Source organism: Macaca nemestrina, chromosome 17, assembly GCF_043159975.1.
Source record: "Macaca nemestrina isolate mMacNem1 chromosome 17, mMacNem.hap1, whole genome shotgun sequence".
NCBI lineage: Eukaryota > Metazoa > Chordata > Mammalia > Primates > Cercopithecidae > Macaca > Macaca nemestrina.
Window position 1 is genome coordinate 42016469 of NC_092141.1, and position 26709 is coordinate 42043177.

Below are 26709 nucleotides of genomic sequence, written 5' to 3' on the forward strand. Positions count from 1 at the left end.
TTCCACTCCCAGCCTCAGGCAAACACTGACCAGCTAGCTGTCTGTAAATTTATCTTTTGTAGAAATGCCATACAAATTAAAGTCTTTTGGATCTGGTCTCTTTTGCTTAGCCTGACGTTTTTGAGGTTGGATGTAGCATGTACCAGTGCTTCATTCTTTTTATTGCTAGATATTGTTCCATTGCATGTATACACCATGTTTTTTTTATTAAACAGCTGACAATTGGATTTCCACATTTTGATTATTATGCGTAGTGCTGTTATAAACAATTGCATACAAGTCTTTGTAGACATATGTTTTCATTTCTCTTGGGTAGATACCTAGAAATTGCTGGGTCACATGATAACTGTGTTTAAACTTCCAAGGAAGTGCCAAATTGTTTTCTAAAGTGGCAGTGCCACTTTACATTTCCACAAGCAAAGAACGAGGGTTCCAATTTCTTCACATCCTCATCAACACAAAATATGTCGTTGGTCTTTCTGATTAGAACCGTTTTAGTGGATGGGTAGTAATATCTCACTGTGGTTTCGATCTGCAATTCCCTAATGACTAATGATGTGGAATATATTTTCATGTGCTTATTAACTATTCATGTATTTTCTTGGGTGAAATGTGTACTCAAATCTTTTACTCATTTAAAAAAGTAGGTCATTTGTTTTCTTGTAATTGAGTTATAAGAGTTCTTCACATATTCTGGATACAAGTGCTTTATATTACTTTCAAATATTTATATTATTTGTAATATTTTTATTACTTGCAAATATTTCTTCCTAGTCTGTGGCTTATGTTTTCCTTTCTCTCTTTTTCTTTTATTTTCTTTCTTTTTTTTTTTTTTAAGGCAGAGTCTTGCTCTGTGACCCAGACTGGAGTGGAGTGGTGTGATCACAGCTTACTGTAGGCTTGACCTCCTGGGCTTGAGTGATCCTCTCACCTCAGCTTCGCAAGTAGCTGGGACTACAACCACACACTACCATGCCTGGCTAATTTATTTGTTTATATTTTTTGTAGGGATGGGGTCTGGCTATGTTGCCTAGTTTGGTCTTGAATTCCTGGACTCAAGTGGTCCTCCCACCTCAGCCTCTCCTGGGATTACAGGCATGAACCACTGCACCTGACTCATTTTCTTAATGATACCTCTTGAAAAACATTTTTAAAAAATTTATATGAGGTCCCATTTATCAATTTTTTCTTTTATGGACTATCTTTTCAGTGTTATATCTAAGAAGTGTTTGCCTAATACAATGTCAAAAAGATTTTCTCCCATAAAATTATTTTATAGTTTTAGCTCTTACATTTAGGTCTATGTTCTATTTTGAATTGATTTTTGTGTATGGTAAAATGTGAGGGTATAAGTTTATTGTTTTGTATTGATGGGCTTCAGGACGTGCTGCCCCAAAATATGACACCGTGAACATTTGAGAAAACAGCAGAAAGAGAAAGTCTTTTTCACCTCCTTCCTTCTCCTTCTCCCGTGAAGCAGGTCATAAGGACCTCATTTCAGTGGTGCCCTCTATCTACCTGGAAGAAAGGATGTTTTCATCTCTGAAGACACAGAAAATAATCGGAATAAACAGACCCTGCAAAGTTCCCCCCAGTTTATTATTAATCATTAGATTATACCCCTTTTGTCCAATCATACTTCTGCACAACTGTCTACTTTTCATCAATCTTAAGCATAGAAATTTGGGTCTTCATTTCTGAAGCCTCCTCCATCACATAAAACTTACATTGCATAAATTTGTTATGCTTTTCTAATGTTAATCTGTCCTTATTTTGGGTGACTCAGGCGTGAACCCAGCAATGAGAGAGAAAATATATTTCTTTTCAACCCCTACAGTATATTGACGTCCAGTGGTCCCAGCATTGTTTGTTGTAGAACCCTTACTTCCCCCACTAAATTGATTTAGCACAAATAGTACTTGTTAAATGTTAATTAACCAAAATGAAGGGATTAATTAGGGGGCTCCTGGTTCTGTCCCATTGATCTATATGCCTATTCTTGTCATTAGCATACTTTCTTGATTTCTGTGGATTTATAGTACCTTTTGAAATTGCATAGTCTAAGTCCTCCAACTTTGTTCCTCTATTACAGAATAATTTTGGCTATTTTATATCCTTTGAATTTCCATATAAATTTTACAACCAGCTTGTCAATTTTCTAAAGGAGCCTGATGGGAAATTCTTTGGGATTGAGTTGAATTTATAGATCTATTTGGAGAGAATATTGAGTCCTTTAATCCATGAGCATGAACTGTCTCTTCATTTATTTTGATACTCTTTAATTTATCTCGGCAATGCTTTATCATTTTCAGTGACTGGCTTTTGCATGCTTTTTGTTAAATTTATTCTTAAGTATTTTACTCTTTTTGATGACATTGTGAATGGAATCATTTTCCTAATTTTATTTTTGGGTTATTCATTACTAGCATATAGACATACAATTTATTTTGAAAAGATGATCTTATATCATGTGCCTTTGCTAAATTTGTTCACTAGTTATAGTAGTTTCTGGGTTTTTTTTTTTCTTTCCTGGTAGATTCCATATGCTAGAAAGGAATCTTACAAAAAGGATCATGTTTTATGAGAATAAAGACAGTTTTTTTCTCTGTGTTTCCTATCTGTGCACTGTTAATTTTTTTTCTTGTCTTATTGCACTAGTTAGAACCTCCAGTATAATGTTAAGTAAGATTAATGACAGTTGACATTCTTGCATTTTCTCTGATTGAGGGGGAAACATTTAATCTTTCATCATTAATATCAGGCAAATGGCAGGGTTTTCATAGATGTTTTTATTCCAACCAAGAAATTTCCCTACTATTCTTAGTTTACTGCAAAAATGTTAACATCAGCAGTGTTTGGTTTTATGAAATTTTTTTTCTGAACTTATTGTGACTGTATGGTTTTTGATATTTATTCTATTAATATGGTGTATTACATGAATTAACCAATCTTGTATTCCTGGAGCAAATGCCACTGTGTCATGGTATATAATCCTTCTTATATGTTGATGAATTCAGTTTGTTAACATTTAGAAAATTTTGCATCTAAGTTTATACAGGATATTGGTCTGCAGGTTTCCTTGCTTGTGATGTCTTTGTCCTTGACATCAGGGTAATACTGGTCTCATAATAGGAGTTGGGAAGTATCCTCACCTCCGTTTCTGGAGTTTATGTAGGATTGGGTATTGTTTCTTCTTTAAAAATGTGATAGAAGTCACCAGTAAAATCATCTGGGCCTGAACTTTTTTTATGTATGGTGGAGGGTAAGATTTTTAATATTAATTCAATTTCTTTACTTGTTAGAGAGAGGCTTATTTAGATTTTCTATTTTTGTTTTCTTGAGTCAGTTTGGTAATCCGTGTTCATTTGCTTGGACTTAATCTGCAGAACCTTTGACTCTGTGCTATGCAACTGCTTATGTCTCTGCTCAGTTTCTTAAAATATTGTTTATATTTTAGCCTAGCTTCCTGGGAGCCACTGCCATTCCTACTCAGCTCAGTGGTCATCCAATGATTAGGTAGCACTTGTGCTCAAACACCTCTAGCCAATAAGGCTTCCATCTGCAGGTAGATGGGGGAATGCATGAGAAGTCCAGGCAGTTTTCAAACCGGACTGCCTTGGTCCTTACCTTTCACTGGGCTCTCTCAGTTCTCCCTACATGTTTGACCTCCTGGTCAGGGATAGATGTGTGGAGAGCTTATCAAGCCCCCTGCAGTCTCTCATTTCTGGGATATTCTTGTTAAATTTCTGGCTAGGCCTCTGGTCTGCGGCTTGCCTCAGCTGGGACTCATCCTAAGGCTAGGAGAGCTGCGGGCTCCCTGTTCGCTGCTGGGCATGGTTTTGCTTTCTGCTCCCAATCAAGCCAGTCCCCTCTGGCAGTGAAGCTGTTGATTTTCATGGGCAGCAAAAATGCCCCAGACTCCCTCAGTTCTTACCTGAAATTCAGAAGTTTATCATAAATAAATTATTCTCAATTTGTTGTTTGCCTTTGGCAAATTTCCAGAGCTCCAAAGTGGTTGCTTTTGACAGTTTTGTCTAGTTTTATAGTTGTTTTTGGAGAAAGGATTTATCAACTTCTTCACTCCCCTACAGCCGAAAGTTCTCTCAGTCTTTTAAAAATGCTGGGTGTGTGACCTGTCAGCTAAGCTTCTCCTTGTTTTCAAGGTGTCGTTGTGCATTTGAAAGTCAAAGAGTAAAAGCTCGTTTGAAAAAGTCAAGACTAGAAATGATGCCAGGGAATGTGTGATTGGTGCAATGGAGGGGCAGAGAGTGGGTGACCAAGAGGTCATAGAAATAATGAAGAGTGAGTCAGGGACGCAGAGCAGTGGAGCCAAGAGCGAAATGCCTGGTCTACTAGAAAATATAAACACAAATGGAAAGGCTGCCTTACATCTCTTAACGTCACCAATCTAACAGCCACCATTTCCATGAATAGTTCATCCCAGGCCCCCTTCCCTGGTTGGGAGTTCCAGTTGTCTGGGGAGTGGGCAAGTGTTAGGGTAGCGTAGGGATAGGTCAGGTTAGGACAGGAATGGGACTGCACTGGCCGCAGGGAAGGGAATGCGGTAGCAGCCATGTGCACTGGGAACTGGCTGCAGCCTTCACGTCAGCCTACGGGAGAGGGCTACTAAGCAGTGATCACAGCTCACCCCTAGCTGCCCTCTAGCTCAGCCCTAACTTGGCCATAAATAACCATAAAGACTTGGTCCTAATACTTAAAAGTCGAGGGTTGGCAGGTTATAGCCTGCAGGTCAAATCCAGCTCATCATTTGCTTTTGTAAATAAAGTTTTATTGACACTCAGCCACATTCATTTGTTTAAATACTTCTGTGGAGGCTTTCCTGCTACATGGACAGCACTGAGTAATTGTGACAGAGATGTTTGACCTATAAGGTCTAAAGTATTTACTAACTGGCCCTTTGCAGAAAATGTTTTCCAATCCCTGTTTTAAATGAAAACTGCAGTAGCCAAACCTCCTAAAGCATGATAATGTGGATTGACCATGATATATACGATCAGAAGATATGGGCTGGGTGCAGTGGCTCACGCCTGTAATTCTAGCACTTTGGGAGGCCAAGGCAGGCTGATCATTTGAGGTCAGGAATTCGATACCAGCCTGACCAACATGGCAAAACCCGTCTCTACTAAAAATACAAAAAAAATTAACCAGGTATGGTGGCATATGTCTCTAATTCCAAATACTTGGGAGGCTAAGGCACAATAATTGCTTGAACCTAGGAGGCAGATGCTGCAGTGAGCTGAGATCATGCCACTGCACTCCAGCCTGGGTAACAGAACGAGACTCTGTCTCAAAAATAAAATAAAATAAAATAAAATAAGACAAAATAAAATAAAATAAAATAAAATCAGAAGATATGGGAACAAGACTGATCTGCTACATACCAGCAGTGGCACTCAGTACAAGCCATTGGTTCTCTGTGGGCACAGGTTCACTATAAAATGGGGATCAGGTGGATCACCTAAGATTGGGAGTTTGAGACCAGCCTGACCAACATGGAGAAACCCTGTCTCTACTAAAAATACAAAATTAGCTGGGCGTGGTGGCATATGCCTGTAATCCCAGCTACTCTAGTGGCTGAGGCAGGAGAATCGCTTGAACTCAGGAGGTGGAAATTGCGGTGAGCCAAGAGCACACCACTGGATTCCAGTCTAGGCAACAAGAGCGAAACTCCATCTCAAAAAAAAAAAATGGGGGGGATCAGATGATCTATTCTCTCATTTGGGGTTGTGGTTCAAACAAAACTACTGTATGTGAAAGCATGTTGCAAACCATGCAGCACCAAACATATACTATTCCTGTTTGCAGAACACCTGCTTTGACTTCCTAAACCACCTATTTAGACCCTCTCTGCTTGTGGACAACTGCCACTTTATGTACACCTTTTATGTGGCCAAGTCTGTGAAGTACCATTTCCTTAGGGACTTTCTTCCTTGACTGGAAGGCGGAGTAGGAGACCATGTCTATCACACCACTGAGGGAATGGATGGGATGAGGGAACTCTTAAGAAACTGAACTTACCCCAGACCCGTGGAAGTAGGTATGTTGACCAGTAGCAAATAAATGGTGTGAAAAAGCTATTTTTCTTCCCAAGAACATCCCTGGTGGAGAAAAGCATCATCTGAGTTTTGATCTTATGAATTATTTCTTTTCTCTTTAAGAATCTGAACATAGTAAACCCTATTACAAGAGCAAGGGTAATGTAGTGGTTGACATGAAACTAAAATTTGAGTAAGAGTTACAACTTAGAGTCTGGAATTTCCAACCTCTGTGGCTCATTTCTATAGCAAAGATACATGAATCCTCAGGCCATTCGCTAAATTTGAGAGAAAGTCTCTGGCCAGCTGAAATAAGAATGTTCAACGTGGATTATCAACTACAATGCTGAAAGCATCTGTAATCTTCCTGCAGGACTTCTCAGTGGGGGAGGTTTCAGTCTCCAGGTGCAGGGGAACAGAAGCGTCATCTTCTCCCACATGGAGAAGAAAAGTAGTGATGTTCTGTTTATAAAACACTTTCCTATCCATCCTGTAATTGACTATAGAGGCTATAGGTTCCTACAGGTAGGAACCATGTCTTTTCATCCCAGTGCCTTGCACAGACCCAGAATGGACTAGGTGTGCAATAAATGGTTATTGAATGAATGAATCCTCTGGAAGGGAAATCTTTGAACCTAGTCAAAAGAACACAAATCAGGAGACCTGTGTCAATTCTTGGCGCTGCCTCTTAGTCATGGCATGGTCTTGAAGAATTCACTTTACCTCTTAGGACCTCAGTTTTCACTCCTGTAAAATGAAACAATAATTATCTGCCTAAGGGTATCATTTGGTAGATTAAACGAGATAATGGATAGGAAGTGTTTTATAAACAGAACTTCACTATGTTTCTCCTGCATTCTGCCTGGCCCTTCCTGCTGCAGACGCTTTGAGCCTGAGAATAACAGCTAACCAAATTTATGGTGTCTGCAGTTGGATTAGCCACAGAATGAGCTGTGATCCCTGTTTATTTTCTGCCTGCCTTGGTGAGTTCAGATCCTGGTACATGAGTGCATGGGATCTGGGAAGTGTTGATTACATGTAGTTGTCTGCAATTGAATGGTAGTTGGGGTTGAGGTGGGTGGCGAACCTGATGGCCAGAAAGGTTAAGGCTAAATGCATCTGAAGAAAAGCAGAGCCAGAGTCTGTCTCTGGTGGCAGGTGTGTCCCAGATGAACTGCCTAGAAATACCACTAATCAGGAGGAGAAACGAAGAGGTCAAAGGGGGTGTTCTTATGAGGATAACTGTTTGTTGAAGTACTGCCAGAAATGGATAAGTCAGGAGATGGGAACTAAAAGACTACAATCATGGGTGAGTGATCAGATCTTATAACGAGAGGGGCTAGGCCTTCTCTGAGGAAGGCTGAGAGATGAGTGAGGCTTAGTAAGGGAGAGGAAAGCAATAGACGCAGCTGCAAATGTGTAAAGCAGGATCTTCCAGAGTCAGGCCTAGAACACTGGGTGTGATTAGCTAGTTCTCTTTTAGTTGAAAATTACAGAAACTGATTCTGACTAGCTTCAAGAGAGATATAAAAGAGGTTAGGGAGTCAGTTACTGAAAGGATAACTGAGGTATCTTGCAGAATCAGAGGACTGAGATGCTTGCCAAGGATAAACTAGAATCGGAGATGAATCAGTAGGGTGACTATAGCTTACAATAATCTATTGTAGACTTCAAAATAGCTAGAAGAGAATAATTCAAATGTTTCTAGCATAAAGAAAAGACAAATATTTAAGGTGATGAATATCCCAAGTATACTGATTTGATCTTCACCAATTATATGAATGTTTTATATTATCACATGTACCTTGAAAGCATGTAAATCTTTATGCAAAATAAAATTAAATTAAAAAACTAGAATCAGGAGTTAGGTTACCATGGAGAAACCAGGCATTTGTCCTCTCTGACTCTTGCCTCCTATGTCTCTTTCTGTTTCCTTTATTTTTAATTTTCACTGCCAAATGCCATTTTTTGGCTATCGGGCTGTGGCTGGACTCCATTATATTTCAGTTGCTCATCTGGCCACTGCTACCTTCATTTGAGTATGAATCCTTGACGACTGTGTAGTGGGTTGAATGGTGACCCCAAATATATCAGGTCCTAATCCTTGGAACCTTGAATGTTACCTTATACGGGAAAGACTTTGCAGATAGGAGTAAATTAAGGATCTCGAGATAAGGAAATTATCCTGGATTGGCCCTATGTGTCTTAGATTCCATCATAAGTATCCTTATAAGAGAGAGGCAGAGGGAGATTAGACACTCAGAGGAGAGGACAATGTGAGGATGAAGGCAGACATTGGAGTGATGTGGCTATAAGCTAAGGGATGCTGGCAGCTGCCAGAAGTTGGAAGAAGCAAAGAATGTATTTTTCCCTATAGCCCCTGGACAGATACAGATATGTTCCTGTGACACCTTGACTTCACCCACTGAAACAGGCTTCAGACTACTGGCCTCCAGAACTGTGAAATAATGTATTTCTGTTGTTTAAGCCACTAAGTTTGTGGCAATTGACTATAGAGGCTATAGGACACTAATAAGAGTAGGGGCCATCTCTTTTCATCCCAGTACCTTGCATAGACCCAGAATGGACTAGGTGTGCAGTAACTGGTTATTGAATGAATGGATCCTCTGTAGGGAGAACTTTGAACCTAGTCAAAAGAACACAGATCAGGAGGCTTCTGCTAATTCTTGGCACTGCCTCTTAGTAACAGCATGGTCTTGAAGAATTTACTTTATCTCTTAGGACCTCAGTTTTCACTCCTGTAAAATGAAATAATAATATCTGCCCAAGGGTATCATTTGGTGGATTAAGTGAGATGATGGATAGGAAACTGTTTTATAAACAGAACACCACTATTTTTCTCCTCCATCCTGCCTGGCCCTTTCTGCTGCAGACACTTTGAGGCTGAGAATAACAGGGAAACTATCACTGTGTCTATGTCAAAGCCACAGTGTAGCAAGATGAGGAAGAAAGTGACGGCTTCCTGATCTTGGTCTCATCATTATCTTCTCAGAACCAGCTGCTTCCTTCCTCCCCTCTCACCTTAGACATTTTTGCCAGTCAGGGGTGAAGACCTACTCTCAGGCAGTCAAGATCTGCAGCCTTGTGGGCTGTAGCTACCTACTACCTTTCCTGTATTTTTCCATTCTTTCTTCTCTGTAGCTTCTCCACCAAGATGTCATTATCACCTGTTTGCTTCTTGTCTTCTGGGTAGCATACTTTTGGCCCAGGTGCCTCAAAGGACCTCATTCCTGTTCAGCATACCTGTTGCAAATACCTGGACACAAATATTCTCAAAGCAACCCCCTCTATCAGCTTCCCAGGGAAATATAATGCTCCATATGAATTAATGTTCTAGGTAACTGAAAACCACCCTTTAGTATAAAAAAATCAGGATTGTTTATTCTAATGGAAAATTTCCTATACATAAAACATTATAGACCTTCTTATCCTTTGACTCAGGAATTTCACACCTGGGTTCCAAAGGTACATGAAGGATTTACAAAATAACTTTCTTTTTTCTTCTTCCTGCTTCCCAAGTAGATAGGGTTACAGGCATACGCCACCATGGCCAACTAATTTTCGTATTTTTAGTAGAGATGGGGTTTCACTATGTTGACCAGGCTGGTCTCAAACCCCTGACCTCAAGTGATCCTTCTGCCTCAGACTCCCAAAGTGCTGGGATTACAGGCGTGAACCACCACGCCCGGTCATCACAAAATAACTTTTGTTACAGCATTATCTGAATAAGTTCAAACTTAAAAACAGTGAAAACATCCTAAACAAAAGGCTAGTTTAATAAATTGTGGCAAGTAACTATGTACCTGTTTTGAAGACACTGGAACTTGTGTTTAGGCATGCTCCGTATACATGCAGAAAATACAACATTAAGTGAGGAACCATTTTGCAAAATGGTAGTATACAGGCACTATTATTTTCTTACCCAGAATGCATTTTCCTCTTCTTTCTGCTTAATGAACCCTGGTTTTATTTAGGTATAATCTCCCTCATGGGAGGTGAGCCTACATTCAGTAAAGCCTGACTTGCCTGAGCCTGTCATGGTTGTTCTGTTTGCACTTTTCACTGATTGGTTTAGGGGTGGTCATGTAATCCAGTGGTGGCCAATGGCTAACTGAGGGGAAATCTTATTCTGGGGGATTCTGGGAGTCTTTTCTCTGTTTCTGAAAGAGGTGCACAGAGAGATGAAAAAATTCTGGAGATGGATGGTGGTGATGGTTGCACAGCAACAAACAATATGAATGTACTTAATACTATTGAACTGTAGAGTTAAGTTGGTTGAGATGGTAAATTTTATGTTATGTATTTTGTTACAATAAAACACTGTAATCAAGAGCGATGCACAGAAAGACACTGCCTCCATGACCTTGTCTTCCTCTGGGGCAGGGGTGGGGAGGAATTGTGTCTAGATGTGGAAATAATTATGTACTGATACAATGTACCCCTCAGTCCTCACTGTCCCTGGGTAATCTCATCAGCTGTCACAGTTTTTGTGAATCTGTATGCAGATGTATATGTATGCAGGGACTGCCACCCAGCTTTATGGGCAGAGATCCATGCCAACATATCCAACTGCTATCCTGACATGTTCTCTTAGCTGTCTTACCATAGAGATCTCAAAATTAATATGCCCCAAGTGTATATTTTTGTATTTCGGAAAACTCAAACTTGTGGAAAATTTGTCAGAGGCGTGTAATGTACTTCTTTTTTTTTTTTTTTCTGAAATGGAGTCTCACTCTGTCGCCCAGGCTGGAGTGCAGTGGTACAGTCTTAGTTCACTGCAACCTCCGCCTCCTGAGTTCATGGGATTCTCCTGCCTCAGCCTCCCAAGTAGCTGGGATTACAGGCACCCACCACGACACCTGGCTAATTTCTGTATTTTTACAAAATTTTGTATTTTTACCACGGGGTTTCACCATGTTGCCCAGGCTGGTCTCGAACTCCTGACCTCAAAAGATCTGCCTTTCTTGACCTCCCAAAGTGCTGGGATTACAGGCATGAGCCACCACGCCCGAATGTACAATGAACTCTTGAATACCTTTCCCAACGACTCACCAGTTGTTAGCTTTTTGCCTTAACACACCAAAAGTTTGACATTCTCTGACCCCTTCCTCCCTGAAATCTTCTCTTTTCCAGGCTCCCCATCTCACTACTCAGAGCTGTTACAAATCTGTTGCGTTTGCCAGACACCTGGAAGTTGTTCTTGATGTCGCCATCTTCCACTTTCCATGACACAAAACCAACTATCCAGTCCTATGAATTCCGTTTCTTTTTTCAACTGTTGCAATTGCCTTCTAACTACGTCCCTTGTGCCCTCTCTTTCATCCACTTTTATTCAGAATAACTAGTTATGAGTTTGAAACACATCCGGTCATATCAGTTCCTTGCTTAATATCCTCAATGGCATATCCTCAATGACGTACTGGCTTCTGTCCTTAGTTTCTTTCATTAGGACCTGACCTAGTCTGTTCTATACTCCATAGCACCCTATGTTTTTCCTTGTTTGTACTTTTCATAATTATAATCGTCGAGTAACTTGTGTGCACATTTGTTGACTACTATTCTCCCTTATACGTCTATGATGGTAGGGACTTTGATGGTGTTTCTCATTGCTATATCCTCAGAACCTGTTCTCAGTTAGTTACATGATAGGCACTCAGTACACATTCATCAGATAAGTAAATACACGAATGAATTAATGCATCACCTCCACTGAGCAGATTTTAATCTGCTGTGAAATGAAAACTTGGAATACCAAGTTAGAGCTGCATGTAAATTAAAAGCAAAATGTACTGACTGCCAACCTAAGGTGAGTATCTGCCTGTTAGTATTCGGATTGTGTACCTTCTACCTGCTTAGAGGTAGTGGAGACTAAAGGAAGGAACCTAAACTTGCCTGTCATGCAGATCTGGATGCCGGCTCTGGCCCTGGCCTTGGTTGCTCTTGGCCTCTTTGAACCTCAGTTTCCGAATCTGCAAGATGGGTATGGTAATATCTATCTCAAAGGGCTGTTGTGAGACTTAAATCAGATAGCTTTGGCTTTCTTTCCATCACTTCTTTGCCTGGCAGCATAGTCGGGAGTGCTTAAACCTCATTCCTCCCCTTTCCCCTAAAATTTGACCTGCTTGAAACGGGTGGAAAAGGAGAGCTTATTGTCACAGCCTCAGTCTTGCCTTTGAGTAGCAGCCGAGAGGTGATCATTAGTGGGTAGACAGTCCTTGTTTCTCATGTGCTTCCTGGGCCCACAACATAGTCTGAAGACAGAATGGGAACAAAGTGGACTTTCTAGTGCTTTGCACCATGATGCCATGTATGACCTCTATTCTGTGCCAGTGATGGTGGAGTTAGGATTTAGATGCTACTGTCTCTAAGGATTGATGTTTTCTTGGTTTGGAAGAGTGGTGTGTGTGTGTGTGTGTGTGTGTGTGTGTGTGTGTGTGTGTGAGATAGTCTTTAAAAAGCAAGGAAGAACCAGAGGTCTATGCAGGGTATACTTGTCAGGGGCTCAGTCTCGCAGGGCTGGAACCCAGCTGAAACTTTTCTCAAAGCCATCAGGCTCTTTGTTAATGAAGCGCCTCAGAATCAGACTGCGCTACATATTTAGCACAAGAAAGGTAAAGACTCATGAAATGACAGGGCCTTAATGTCTTTCTGCAAGTCACTGAGACTCCTTTCGAATGAATGTTGTTAGCACCCTTTCAAACAGCCTCTCGGAAGGTTGCTGACTTGTGCCTATGAGTTCTGCCTTCCTTTGCTGTTGAATATTACGTGGTCTTCTCTTCCTCCTCTGTAATTCTCACAGTGTGTGTACATGTTTGTGGGGTCTCAGATTATATTTGTGTATTAGAGAAAGCCTGTGTTTTTGGAGGTAGTGGGGAACTGGGGTGTGGGTGCTTTCCAGACACTGGTTGGGGACATTCCTCTTCTTCCTTTCTACAAAGCAGGTGAAAAAAAAAAAAAGGAAAAAGAAACTGATTTTAGGTTCTGAGTCTATGGTCTTATTTTGCCACAGTCTTTTATACTTTAGGAAATGTTCCTGTCCTACGTATTTTTCTGAGGGAGGGTGATGGACTGTAGAGCCAGAAACCTCCTATGGATGGGGGAAGTTTTTGAAAAGAGGCAGGGAGGCCATGTAGGGATATGAAGTGGAAGATGTTCTCGGAGGAAAAGAGGGCAGAGTGTGTACCTGCAAGAACACCCTCAACTCCCATGAAGGTTTTACCATTTTATATTTTCCCCTTGGTTTATGAGGACAATCATAGATTATGTATGGTTTTAAAAATCAGCTTTGTTGAGGAATAATTGTTTTATAATTAGTTGTGTATTTTTAAGGGTGCGACTTAATATGTTTGACCTATCTATATACCTGTGCGACCAGCGCCACAATCAATATAATATCCATCATCTCCCCAAATTTACTTTGTTTCTTTGCTCCTTTGTAATTCATCTCTCTCCCCATACCATACCCAGACAGCCACAGATCTGCTTCCTGTCACTGTGGATTAGTTTGCATTTTCTAGAATTTTATATAAATGGCATCATACAGTGTGTGCTTTTTTTGGTCTGTCTTCTTTCACCCGGGGTAATTATTCTGAAGTTCATTTATATTGCTGCATGAATCTATAGTTCATTCCTTTTATTTTTCCTGTATGGTTGTAACAGTTTGTTTACCCCTTCACCTGTGGATGGACATTTTTGTTATTTACTGTTGTTGGCTATTCCAAAGAAATCTGCTATGAGCATTTGCCTATAAGCGCTCATATGCTGAAGTATACAGTCTTAAGCATTTCCTTTTCTCTCATGGTGACATTTCTTTACTTGTCTCCAACCTCTGTAAAGACCAACATGGCCATCCAGTCTTACACAGTGGTGTTGTGGGAAGTAAAGAGACAGGAAGAGGCAGTGTGGCCTGCCCCTTGTTCACTGTCCACGATGCTGATCTGTGTGGTGGCCAGTAGTACAGTGGATAGTGGTCTACAGAAGAACCAGAAATAGCCCAGAGAAGCAGTTACACCAAGGACTCAACTCAGAGACAGCTATGAGGCAAAGACCCTTTACTCCCAGACAGACTTGGTGGAGGCAGGCTGACATTTGAGATGCACGTAAAACATCATGCCTGTCCTAGTCACCCAATACATCTGAATTCCCTTTCTGCTACGTGTACTTTCTTAACTGCTTTGCTTGTAAGTTCTAGGTTATCTTCTTAACAATTGTGGTTTGTAGGTAAATAATCTTTGGGTAAGAGAGGCTTTATTCTGTTATTCTTTAAAAATCTTAGACAGCACATAAATATAGCAATTGTCTCAGTCCATTCCTGCTGCTATAACAACATACCTTAGATTGGATACTTTATACACAATAGAAATGTATTGCCCACAGTTCTGGAGGCTGAGAATTCCAAGATCAGGGCACCAGCAGATTTGGTGTCTGGTGAGGGATCTCAGTTTCCAAGATGGCTCTGTGTTGTTGGTTCCTCACATGGTGGAAGGAGCAGAGGGGCAAATGGGGGCTCAGGCACTCCCTGCAACTTCTTTTCTAAAGGCACTAATCCCATTCACTAAGGTGGAGTGCTCATGACTTAATCACTTCCTTAAAGGTCTCACCTCCTAATGCTATCTAATTGGGTATTGGACTCCAACACAGGAATTTTGGAGGAACACATACATTCAAACAATAGCAGTGATATACACAGATCCTGTGTCTGAGGTGTCGCGAGGTATCCCTCTAACTCATAAGCCCTCTTTGGAGAGCAGGCTTTTGTTGTATACAGGTATCCTAATGTGTCTTACAGGACAAACACTGTGCCTCCTTTATTTTTTTTTCTTTATAATTGTGTAATTTATTTTTTTTTTCATTTTTCCAACTTTTGTTTTAGACTCAGGGGGTACATTTGCAGATTTGTTACCTGGTTATATTGCATGATGCTGAAATTTGGGATGTGAATGATCCCCTCACCCAGGTTCTGCGTAGTATCCAATAGTTAGGTTTTCAACCCTTGCACTCCTCCCTTTCTCTCCCTCCAGTAGTCCCATGTCTATTGTTCCAGTCTTTATGTCCATGAGTGCCCAACATGTAGCTCCCACTCATAAGGGAGAACATACAATATTTGGTTTTCTGTTTTTTTGTTAATTTACTTGGGATAATAACCTCCAACTGCATCCACATTGCTGTAAGGGACATGATTTTGTTTTCTTTTTATGGCTGCATAATATTCCATGGTGAATATGTACCACATTTACTTTATCCAGTTCCATCATTGATGGGCACCTAGTGTGCCTCCTTTTAGATATGTTATCAGCACCCCTTCCAAATAGCTTCTTTGATGGTTGCTAACTTATGCCTGTGAGTTTTCTTCATCATCAATTTCAGAACTACCCAAAAGGCTAAAGAAACACAAGTGATAGGGTTTCATTTACATATCACAAGCCCCAGATAGCTGGGAATATCTGAAGGACTGACTAGATGATGTCCCGATGATGTCCCTACTTGCATGTAATTGCTTAGGACTATGTGAATCAAAGATTTTACACAGTTCTTTATCACAGACTGACAGAGCAGGTGGGGGCTTTACAGGCCATGTTGTCCAACGATGTCATTTTTAAGAGGAACCAGGACAGCTCAGAGAGGTGAGATGCCCCACCCAGAGTCACAGAGCTTGTTAGCAGCTAAGCTGGAGGAGGAACTCAGCCCTCCAGGCTCCCGGTCCTTGGCTCTCTCCATCCCAACTCCCCCCAGCCCCTCGCTCTCATTTAGTTTTTCTGCATTTAATATGTTTTCCTTGAATTGATTTTTCTCCTCTGCCTCATCCATTACCTTCAAGGTTATTTTTGGTGCTCTTCTCTGCTTCTTTCATTTTGCAGATTGATTTCCCAGGCTTTGCTGAGTTTGGTGGCACTTCCCACCCCAGGGTCTTTGGCTTCATTATTGTTTTGTTTCCTACCCCCTTTATTGTCTTCCTGGGGCTTAAGAGACCAGCCCCCAATATCCCTTACCCTACCTTCCCTCCCCGCTTCCTCCCAAATAGCCCCCAGGATGCTGCTATTTCCAATCATGCACTCTCCCCATCCCCCCTTCAGTCTATTCCCAGATTGCAAAATCTGCTCATAATGACAACCCTCGGAGCTCATCCTTCAGTGATAATTCAAGGCTGCACCAGCTACCGGGTAGTGACTACTGATACATCTTTCTCATGGCATGTCTTTTCTCCACTGGGTTTCCTTTGTGTGGAGATGTGTCTATTTGGAATGATTCCTTCTCTTTTAACTATGTGGTGGGTGGGACATCTGCCAGATTCTTAGCAGGTGATGGTTGCTAGAGTAAGGAGGGTTTGTTGTGTGTGGAGATGGTAAAAGCTGGAGTGAGCACCATTCAGGGCACCACAACTATAGTTCCAGGCACTGGAGTTTTGTAGTAAAATGGAGAGGGCTTTAGATAGAGTCAGACAAACCTCCTTTCGAAGCCCAGCTTTAGCATTGATTGACTTTGTGATATAAACAGGCCTGAGTTGCCTCATCTGTAAAATGGAGATAGTACTAGTATTCAACAACTATCAGATTGAAAGGCAGTCCTAAATGTGGCCAAGTGTCTAAATTGCTTAGTTCAGAGCCAGACACCTTCTTCTGGAGTCAGAAGAGGATAGGCTTCAATCCTGGGCTCCCTGCATAGTAGCTGTAATCCTGCACAAGCTAATTAATTTCTTTAAGCTTCAGTTTTCTTAACTGTAATATGAGAAGAATTAATCATATCTAATAAGTTGGCTTGATGATTATTACACAGGAGTATATAAAGTACTTAGCACGGTGCCTGGCATGAAGTAAGAACATAGTAAATATTAGCTATTTTTAGGTGTTCAATAAATGTTACTTTCTTTTCCTTTGTAAATTTAGCCTTTTTTTGTTGTTTTTTACAAAAGATGAATGTACATCTTGAGGATCCTATGAACTTTGAGAAGTTTGAGAAGTTAAGCATTCATCAAATACTTTTCTAAGTATCAAGTCTATTTACTGAGTGTATGATCTGCAGAGAGAAATATCAACTTCTGTGGAGCTCAAAACCTAATTGAGTGGCAAACAACTAGGCAAATGATTTCAAGACCATTTATCATCAGAGCCAAAATAATAACTTGCAAATTGAACAACTGCTTCAACAATTCAATTCTATATCCACTTATTAGTACGTACTAAAAGCCAGGCATAAAAATGAATGAGACAAAGTCCCTGCCCTCCAGGAATTTACAGCCTATAAAGGTAGTAGTATTAGTATACACTAATGATGCTGCTGCTGCTGCTGCTGCTGATGATGATGATGGTGATGGTGGTGGTGGTGATGGCAACACCTCAACACTAATAGCTAAGATGTATAGAGAGCTTACTACAAGACAGATGCTAGCCGAGGGTTTTGCATGCATCGTCTTATTTAACTCTTACTGGAACCTTTTGAGATCAGTAATGTTATTCTCTTGTGGGTGAAGAAAAGGAGACTCAGGGAGTTAAGCAATTTGCTTAATGCCACATAACTCCTGGTAGCAGAGTTTGATCTCATACTCAGGTCTGATTCTGGTCAAAGACCTTGCACCCAGCTGCTACACTGCACTACTCTTCCATTTCCGGTCACAATGGAGGAAATAATCACATAAATGCTGTGGTAGAGGAACAAAGTGCTATGGGGGAAGTGGATTCTGATTCTGACATGAGCGATTGCTGAAGTCGTCATAGCTGAGGTGTCTTTGGAGCTGGGTCTTAAGGATAAGTAGTAGATCAATGGTACGTGACGGAGGAGAAGGGGTTCCAGATGGAGGCAACGACCTGATAGACAGAAAGAAGCCTCAAATCTCTAGGTGTGGTTGGGGAACAAGAAACTAAGAAACAACCTGATAGATAGAAAGAAGCCTCAAATCTCTAGGTGTGGTTGGGGAACAAGAAACTAGGAAACTAAGAGGTATGATAGGAGGAGACAGGTCTTGCCAAGAGCTTTAGAGTCAAGAGAGATCAGAGTAGATTGAGGATCATTGGAGGTTGAACTTGTGAGATGCAGCACAAAGGCTAGGGAGCCTCATACTACTTGTTTGGGTAACTTAAGTAATTTATTCCAGGATCTGTAGGAAAAGATTTTTGAAATTTTGAATTTTGGAGTTTTTTCACATGTTTGACTGGGGAGCCAGGAGAGTTGGGTTTTAGTGAAAGGCCAGAACCATAACGGACTCTGAAATTGGACTGTTGGGTTTGAATCCCATCTCTATCACTTTCTGACTGTACGACTTTGGCCATAGTTAACAACTCCGTGTCTCAGTTTCTTCCCCTGCACAATGGGTTGTTGGGAGCTGCAAATAGATTAATGTTTATAAAGCAGTTAGAACAGTCCCTGGCACAAAACAAGCACTCATAAAATGATTATTGGTCATGGTTCAAGTACTGGTTGGCCATATGACTTTCTCTATCTGGGCTTCAGAATCCTTATCTATTAATGAAGAGATCAAATAATAATTTCTATGATCTCTTCCAGTCTAAAATGGTCCAAATGACTCCTTTGGTGAGGAAGTATAAGAACATAATATCTTTAATTTTCTTTTCCTTCATTCCTAGTAAAATGAAGAACTAGAGTAATTCAGGGGTGCCCAGCTATGCTGCACAGGATTTCTGTCCAACTGAACCTTCTTGGAGCTGATAATATTATCAGGACTGATGGTCTCATTACTGGACAGCCTCCGCGTTGTCAATAGAGATAGACAACGGGCTCTTCTGGTTGGAATACTAAAACACACTTCAATTCTGGCGAATGCATTACCTTCTGCTTTTTGTGTTTTGTGCTTTCTTTTTTTTTTAATGACCCAGAGGCCCTACCATTACTCAAGTGTTTTGATCATTGTCACATGATTTCGTCTTTGCTGAGTCTGTTGCCTGCTTGGTTAGCCATGGGGGCAGCAGTGAGTGATTCATCACCTGCTACCTGTCTACGATGGGGTCTGTCTGTGCTCTTGCTGAGTATCTGGCCTGTTTGTCAGGCAGGCTGTGTGGTTGCCGAGTACTGTGTCCAAGGCACATCTTGTCCCCGAGAGGCTGCCTCCCAGGAGACGCGTGCAGGATCAGTGTATCTAATTCTTCCAGTGGATATTTAGCTCATTAAACAGCAATACATCCAAACAGAAAAATGAAACCACACACATCATTAAAGCTAAATATGTTTCCTTTCTTTGTCTTAGTTTTATTTTCTGAAGGGAAATGCAAGTAGCTCTGCATAACGAGAGGCTCATTGCTGGAGCCAGGCGAGAAGCTGAAAGCATCGAGGCAAAGAGAGATAAAAGGATATTGACTCCCAGCACTATCCCTCCTTGCAGGAAGTGAGCGGTGGTGAATCCATATTTCTACATAATAAGCTGTTCTGTCAGTGCAGGAGCACCCCTTCATCAGTGCAGGGGAGAATGTCGGCAGGGCTGGCCATGCCTGTGGGGATGAGGTATCTGTCCCTGCCAGCCCGGGAGCAGCAGCTGGCCCTCCAGTGTGGTCTCTCTAGGTGGTTTCCCCTTGTCCTTTCCAGGCTGAGCTCAGACCACATTGTGGGGCAGTTGCCGGAAGTGATTGTCTCTAGTGAATGGAGCGCCTCTTCTTTAGAGGGTTAAGGATATTAGGTGGCACCAAGTTCATTTAGTCCTTGGTTTGTAGCTAAATCCGTTACGACCCCCATATAATCTTTTTGGGATTGTGAAATGGTAAAAAACAAATAAACAAACAAAAAACCAAAAAACAGACTTTTCACTCTCTTCCAGGATTTTTCTCAGATTTGTGTGTTTGACAAGCCAGCTAGTAGCTTGAGCTCTATAGCAGACATTTTTGCTTGCCTCCAACACATCTATTTCTTCCTTTATCCTGACCTCCATGTCCAGATTTGCTTTGGGGGAACCATCTTCTGCTAGGATTAGCTTTGGGTATTGACCCCACTCTTAATTCTAGGGATGGGTTTAGATTGGCTTGAGCTGATTAGCATGTCCTGTTTCCAGGCGTGTGACACAGTTCAAGCAAATGAGACACAAGGCGCCGAGGAGAGGATAGTGGGGGGGCTGCCATTCTCACAGGCAGGAACTGGTGGATGGCATGCAACGAAGCTGGGAGGTGGGAATTGGTGCAGCCCTGAGGATGAGTCTGGCACACAAAGGGGGCCAGAATAGAGAGAACAAGGGCTGGGTCCACCATGGCAAAGTGAACTGGAAGAAGCCATAAGTGAAGCCAGACCACTTCTGGATTCTTCAGTTATGTAAACCAATTAATTTGCTTCACGTTGGGCCAGTTTCTCTCTCGGTTGCAAAGGGAAGTTTGCATAATCCTATCCACCACACAAATGGGGAAAACTAATGGCCAAAGATACTTTATTCAGTCTCATCAACAAAGGAATGCTTTCTGTTTCAAAATGACAGATTCCGTAGGAGCTAATGTTTACAGAGAACATGTGTCAGGCGTGAGCCTGTATGTTATGACTTGTTTAAGCCCCCAGATGACCCAGAGAGGTGTGTACTGTTATAACTCCATTTTACAGATGAGGAAACTGAGGCACAGAGAGGTTAAGTAATTCTCTAAGTCACAGAATAAGTTAAGTGGCAGAGCCAGGATTCAATCTGACATCAGATTTCTCATCATCCTCTGCAACTGTAGTATTCTTCGACTCTACGATTTCCAGAAACAGAGCCAATGACTCTTCCCACTGGGAACTATCAACCATCCAGCCAATTTCATTGCCCAGAGCTTTTCAGCTTTTCTCAATTCCATCTCCGTTGCCCAAATGATAATAGTCTGTTGCATTCTTAAATCATCTCGCCTCCTCCTCCACATCTGACACTCCGGTTTCTGTAATGTGCATCTCCCTAGCTCTATGTAAGAAATGTAACCAACCCACTTCCACCTGCTCCTCAGCACCTGCTTTTCTACAATAGTCCCAAATGTAAAGTTCACCCACCCAAGGAAGCACTCAGTGGGATTAGATTTCGAAGGACTGAACACTTAACATTCCTTTAGGTTTAGATAAAAGTTTTGAAAACGTGTTCAGCCTGCGACCTACTGGTCTTGCCCAGGTCCTGGGGGAGCAGGGAGCTGTGGAATGTTTTCCCATTGCCCTTCTCTATCCTCTGGTCAATTCTATCATGCAGGCACATTCTTAGACATATTCTCCAAATTCTCCACGCAGGAAGCCCTCCAGGTTTTCACACTCTATCTCCTTATACTTTGATATAAAGTGTATCAGGGCCCTGCTTCTTGGTTCTGTCCAAGCTCTACTTGCTGTGTGACACAGTGGAAATGATTTGAGATGGGAGCTGCCTGACATGATCAGGGGCACTTAGAGAGCAATGAAAAAGGGCGCATAATGACAAGCAGTGAACAAGTCGTCATAGCATCAATGCTGTAAGAGGTGACTGATACCTAAGCTTTCCAAATGCTACCACTCTAGAATTTCTTGTTAAGTACATGAGGAGCGTGTGTTTACGTATCTATAGGGGTAATACCCACCCCCTCCACAGCCACTCTACCCCTTCCACATCAAGCAGTCATTGGCTTATCTGTTTGAATAAGCACATACACAAGACTAGACATTAAAGGGTAATTTTTATAAATTATATCAGAAAACCTTGAGGTTGGACCAGGTGTGCCACAGTTCCATTCACGTTGCAACTGAACCATCTATTGATCCATCCACCTAGCCATTCATCTAACAAAACTTTATTGAGTACTACATGTGCCACCGTGTCAGGCATTGGGGATACAAAGATGAAAAAACACATATTTTCTGCCCTTGGAGCTTGCACTTTAGTGGAAGAGAGACAGAGTATTTCAGGATATTCAGGTAAGCATTTTGTCAGAGTTAATCACAGGGTGTCACAGAAACACAGAAGAGGGGCCAGGCTTTGGGAGCCAGAAAAGCCTTCCTAGCAAAGGTGACAACCGGGATTAACTGCTGTGAATCACTGTGGCAGATACTAATTACTCCCTGGTACCTGTCCTCTTTCTTCCTTCTGGTAATAGAACCTACAAGGTTTTAGCTGGGCCCAATGACCAAAGATTCATTTTCCAGCCTCTTTTACATCTAGATGTAGCCATGGGACTAAATTCTAGTCAAAACAGGATATGAGTGGAAGAGATGTTTGATTATATTTTTAACAAAGGTATTTTGTTCTCTGCTTCCTTGTTTCTCTGTGGATAAGGTGGAGGTGATGTGACTCTGACTATGTGGCTAATACCCTAGGGGATGACAGAGACGTAAGAAATAAGGAAATGGAGCCCCAGGATTACTCTGTGGAGCAGAGGAACCTACCAGTCCTGGACCTTCCACCCATCTCTCACTGCAGCTGCCATACATGGGCGCCACTTGGTAACAGCAGCTTAACCTGTACCTTTACAAAATAGCTGACCACCTTCAGGCTCATATCCGCTGAGAAATACAACTAGATAAGATATCACAATGTCCCCTCCCTTTTGGTAAGTATGATCTATAAGTAGTTGGTGGTCACCCTATTTTGATATTCAGAAGGATCTAGTGAGAACTTTGAGCCCCAGTGAACACCCATATGACATGTAGTGTTTCCCTGCTAGGCCTTCTATTAGGTCTCTACTTTGTGGCTGGATGTTTGGAGACAGAGTAGTTTATAGTGATGAGAGAGGCGATAAAGCCTTGTTCTCAGCCTATGATTTGGGCCACCTGTCCCTCCCACTTACTTCCTGCCGATTTCTTTCCCTTGGGCTTGCCACTGCCCTTGGTAAAGCTATATATCATCTTCAACGTTTCCACTTCAAAGATACATTCTTGTTCTTATTTCTGAGATTTTCTAAGACACAGTACTCTTGAAGTTGTATCCCACTCACTCCTCTTGAATTATAGTCTCAGATTGTGGATCCTTTCTAATGGCATCTTCATTTGGTTCACATTTTTAGAACCTGCCATTGGTCCCAGCATTACCCTCAGTCCTCCTGTTCAACTTAAACCAATGGAGTAGGTTAGTTTGACCCAGTATCTATCTTCCTGCACTGGTTCTCACTCAGTGCTCTGTTGATATCATCCCCAGAGGAAGTTTCTGGCGTCCTTTATAGTTGGAGCTATATAACTGTATTAATGCATAGTGATGATTCTCCTTCTCCTTCTTCTTCCTCTTTGTCACATGACCAAGACCACATCTAAAAACTACTCTTTGGACTAAATATTAGCGAACGAAGAATGCCAAGGACAAAGGTATTTTTTTTACCTTTGTTCCTCCAATATTTCCAATGCCTGTCAGTCAGTGAATTAGAAGGCAGCTGGCTGTCTCTCCCCCAGAACATATCTACAGGCAATGGGGCAGGTAAGGTTAACATCTCCAGGGGATTCCCTATTCCATGGAATCTGCCTATGTGAGCCCCAGGTCTTATGGACCAAAAAGGAAACAACTGCAGGAATCATGGGAAATCATCTGTGGAACTCAAGATAGACTCTCAGACTCCTGCCCTCCTATGATTATTGTCCCTAAGTCCTGGATGGCCTGAAGCCCCCAGCCCAGTCAATCTCTCTCTCCTGTGCCCCCCAGCTGCGGTGTATGCCTCTGTGATACCACTGCTCAGACTGTACTGTTGTATTTGAGAATGTGTCTTTCCCTCCGTCAAAGTGAATTATATATCGTCATGTCTCCAGAAACCAGTACAGCACCTGACACATAGGAAGGGCTTGGGAAGGGTTTGTAAGATGAATGAATCCTCAGAAAGCTCAGCTGATACATAGGTTGCATACCCTTATGAGTGGCATCTGAACACCAAATCATAAAACAATCCAGTTTTGAAATTCTGGATGCGTGTGGCATTCCATTATTCATCTTCACATACCGCATCACAGTGTGTGTGGTCCACTGCCCTGTTACCTGTTGTTGCTCATTTTTCCAGTCCTAAGAGTCTGAGACCTACCTTTCCTCTTTGTATCCTTTGTTTGCCAACAGGTCTTTAGCTAGCTCTTGACCCTGTCTGCTCAATGGCTTCTGGTTTCTTAGCTGAGGTGCTCCCTATTTCCGGCCGGATTCTATGAAGCCTCTCACTAGTCCCAGGCTCCCTTGGTCAGGGGGAATGTGCAGGAGTTTGGATAATATAGTGTGTGAATCAAATTGGGAAGCTGGTTGCCTGACATTTAAGGAAGACATCAGAATAAGAAATTTCAATTAAAAGACACCTCTCCTTAATTCCAGACTTCTACATGACTCTACGCATACCTCTTCTTACTTCTTTTTCTCTTTCTTTCTTTTTCTTTCTTTCTTTCTTTCCTTTCTTTCTTTCTCTTTCTTTCTCTCTTTCTTCTTTTTTCTTTCTCTCTTTCTTTCTTCTTTCGTCCTTCCTGCCTTCCTTCTTTCTCACTCTATAAATATACATATATACATATACATATATATACATATATAATATACATATATATACACATAAACATATATACACCTTTCTTTCTCTTCCTTCTTTCCTTCCTTTCTTCTCTCTCTATATAAATATACATGTATACATATAGGTATATATACATATATACATACACATATATGCATATATAATATATGTATATATACCTATAGGTATATATACACACATCTACATATCTACACATATATACACATATGTGCATATCTACATATATACACACATATACATATCTACATATATACACATATGTGCATATCTACACATACACATATACACATATGTGCATATCTACACTTATATGCATATGTGTATATCTACATATATACACATATATACACATATGTGTATATCTACACATACACATATATGCATATGTGTATATCTACACATATACACATACACATGTGTATATCTACATATATACACATATACACACGTGTATATCTACATATATGCACATATATACACGTGTGTATATCTACATATATACACATATACACATGTGTATATCTGCATATATACACTATTATATGTATATACATATATACACGTATATATACACATATATGTATAGGAATGCTTGTGATTTTTCACATTGATTTTGTATCCAGAGACTTTGCTGAAGTCGCTTATCAGCTTAGGGAGATTTTAATTTTAAAAAATATTTTTAAGCATTCTTTTAAAAATACAATCTAGTTAGTGCAAATAATCCATATCCTACTTAAATCTCCCATCCCAGAATCCCAGTGCCCTGACATCAAGAAGTTCTTTCCTAAGGAAACTTTCTCAAGCTGGTCCTTACAGTTTTTAAGACTTGAATCCAACAGCTACCAAGAAAAATACTCTGGTAGAGAACTTTTCTACACACCTCCACATAAGTTGGGCACAGAAGATGGGAGAAAGCTGGAGGACCAAAAATCGGGAGTCTCCCATTGTGGCTAGACATTAATCTTTTCACCTCTCTAGGTTCCAAATCATTCATTCTTCAAGGAAAAGGGACAGACCTTTCCTGCTCTGAGTAAGTTACCTAACATCAAAGCACACACTCAGGCTGGGCATGGTGGCTCATGTCTGTAATCCCAGCATTTTGGGAGGCTGAGGCGGGTGGATCTCCTGAAGTCAGGAGTTTGAGACCAGCCTGGCCAACGTGGTGAAACTCTGTATCTACTAAAAATACAAAATTCAGGTGGGTGTGGTGGCATGCACCTGTAGTCCTGGCTACTCGGGAGGCTGAGGCAGGAGAATCAGCAAGGTCGTGCCACTGCACTCCAGCCTGGGTGACAGAATGAGACTTCATCTCAAAAAAAAAAAAAAAAAAAAAAAAAAAGACCCACACTTAAAAATCTTCTACTCATTTCACTAACTTACCTGAAGGGACACAAGAATGTGTATTTTCAGCCCAAGGAACAATTTTCCTGTTGAACAATTAGGAAATTTCAGCATTTGAAGGAAAGCATTAGAAACCAGCCTGCTGTATTATTGCTCTAACAATCCCTTGAGCTCCTAACAAAAACAGCCAGGGGAAGCTGGAAGCCAGCATGAAATAATGGTCCACTTGTTTTCTTAACAGTCTGCTTCCCGTAGTTATCCAGGAACTGTCAGCTCCTTGTGGAGCTCCGCATAAAGAATAGAGCTATTTCCTGTCTTTTATCCTGGTGTCTTATGCCCCAGACCTTATCTTAATGGAATTCCACAATATTTTTGTATTCAAATGGACTTGAAGGCAAACAAAACATTTAAAGGGAAAATTTTCTTCCTAAGCAGAAAAAAAAGTGCCAAGTGCCTTGTTGGTACTTGTAAACTGAAAAGTCCTGAATCAAGGAATCCTATGATTCAGGGGGGCCTAGAGATGCTATGGTGAGCTTTGTCCAAATGCTTACGGGGTTGTCTGAGCATTCAGTGTAAAGTTCCAGGTATCCAGGTAATGAACTCAGTAGGAGGGTTAATTTCCAGGACTTATTTGATAAGGTCATATATACATATATGTTTGTGTGTGTATATGTGTATATATACACATGTATGTATAGGATATATATATATATATGTCCTATACACTAATAACAGACAGAGAGCCAAATCATGAGTGAACTCCCATTCACAAATTCACAATTGCTACAAAGGGAATAAAATACCTAGGAGTCCAACTTACAAGGGATGTGAAGGACCTCTTCAAGTAGAACTACAAACCACTGCTCAATGAAATAAAAGAGGACACAAACAAATGGAAGAACATT

The 26709-nt window shown here is 41.2% G+C and overlaps 1 protein-coding gene and 1 long non-coding RNA gene across 2 annotated transcripts in view; both read right to left on the reverse strand.

Moving 5' to 3' along the window:
- The window catches only part of LOC105485175 (acid sensing ion channel subunit 2), a 1135324-nt gene that overhangs the window by 423260 nt on the left and 685355 nt on the right, over positions 1-26709 (reverse strand). The window lies entirely within an intron of this gene.
- LOC105485166 (uncharacterized) lies at positions 1175-16109 on the reverse strand. Its single transcript, XR_989385.3, has 2 exons — positions 6040-16109; positions 1175-3934 (listed from the first exon to the last, which is right to left on the reverse strand). It is a non-coding gene; the product is annotated as an uncharacterized lncRNA (long non-coding RNA).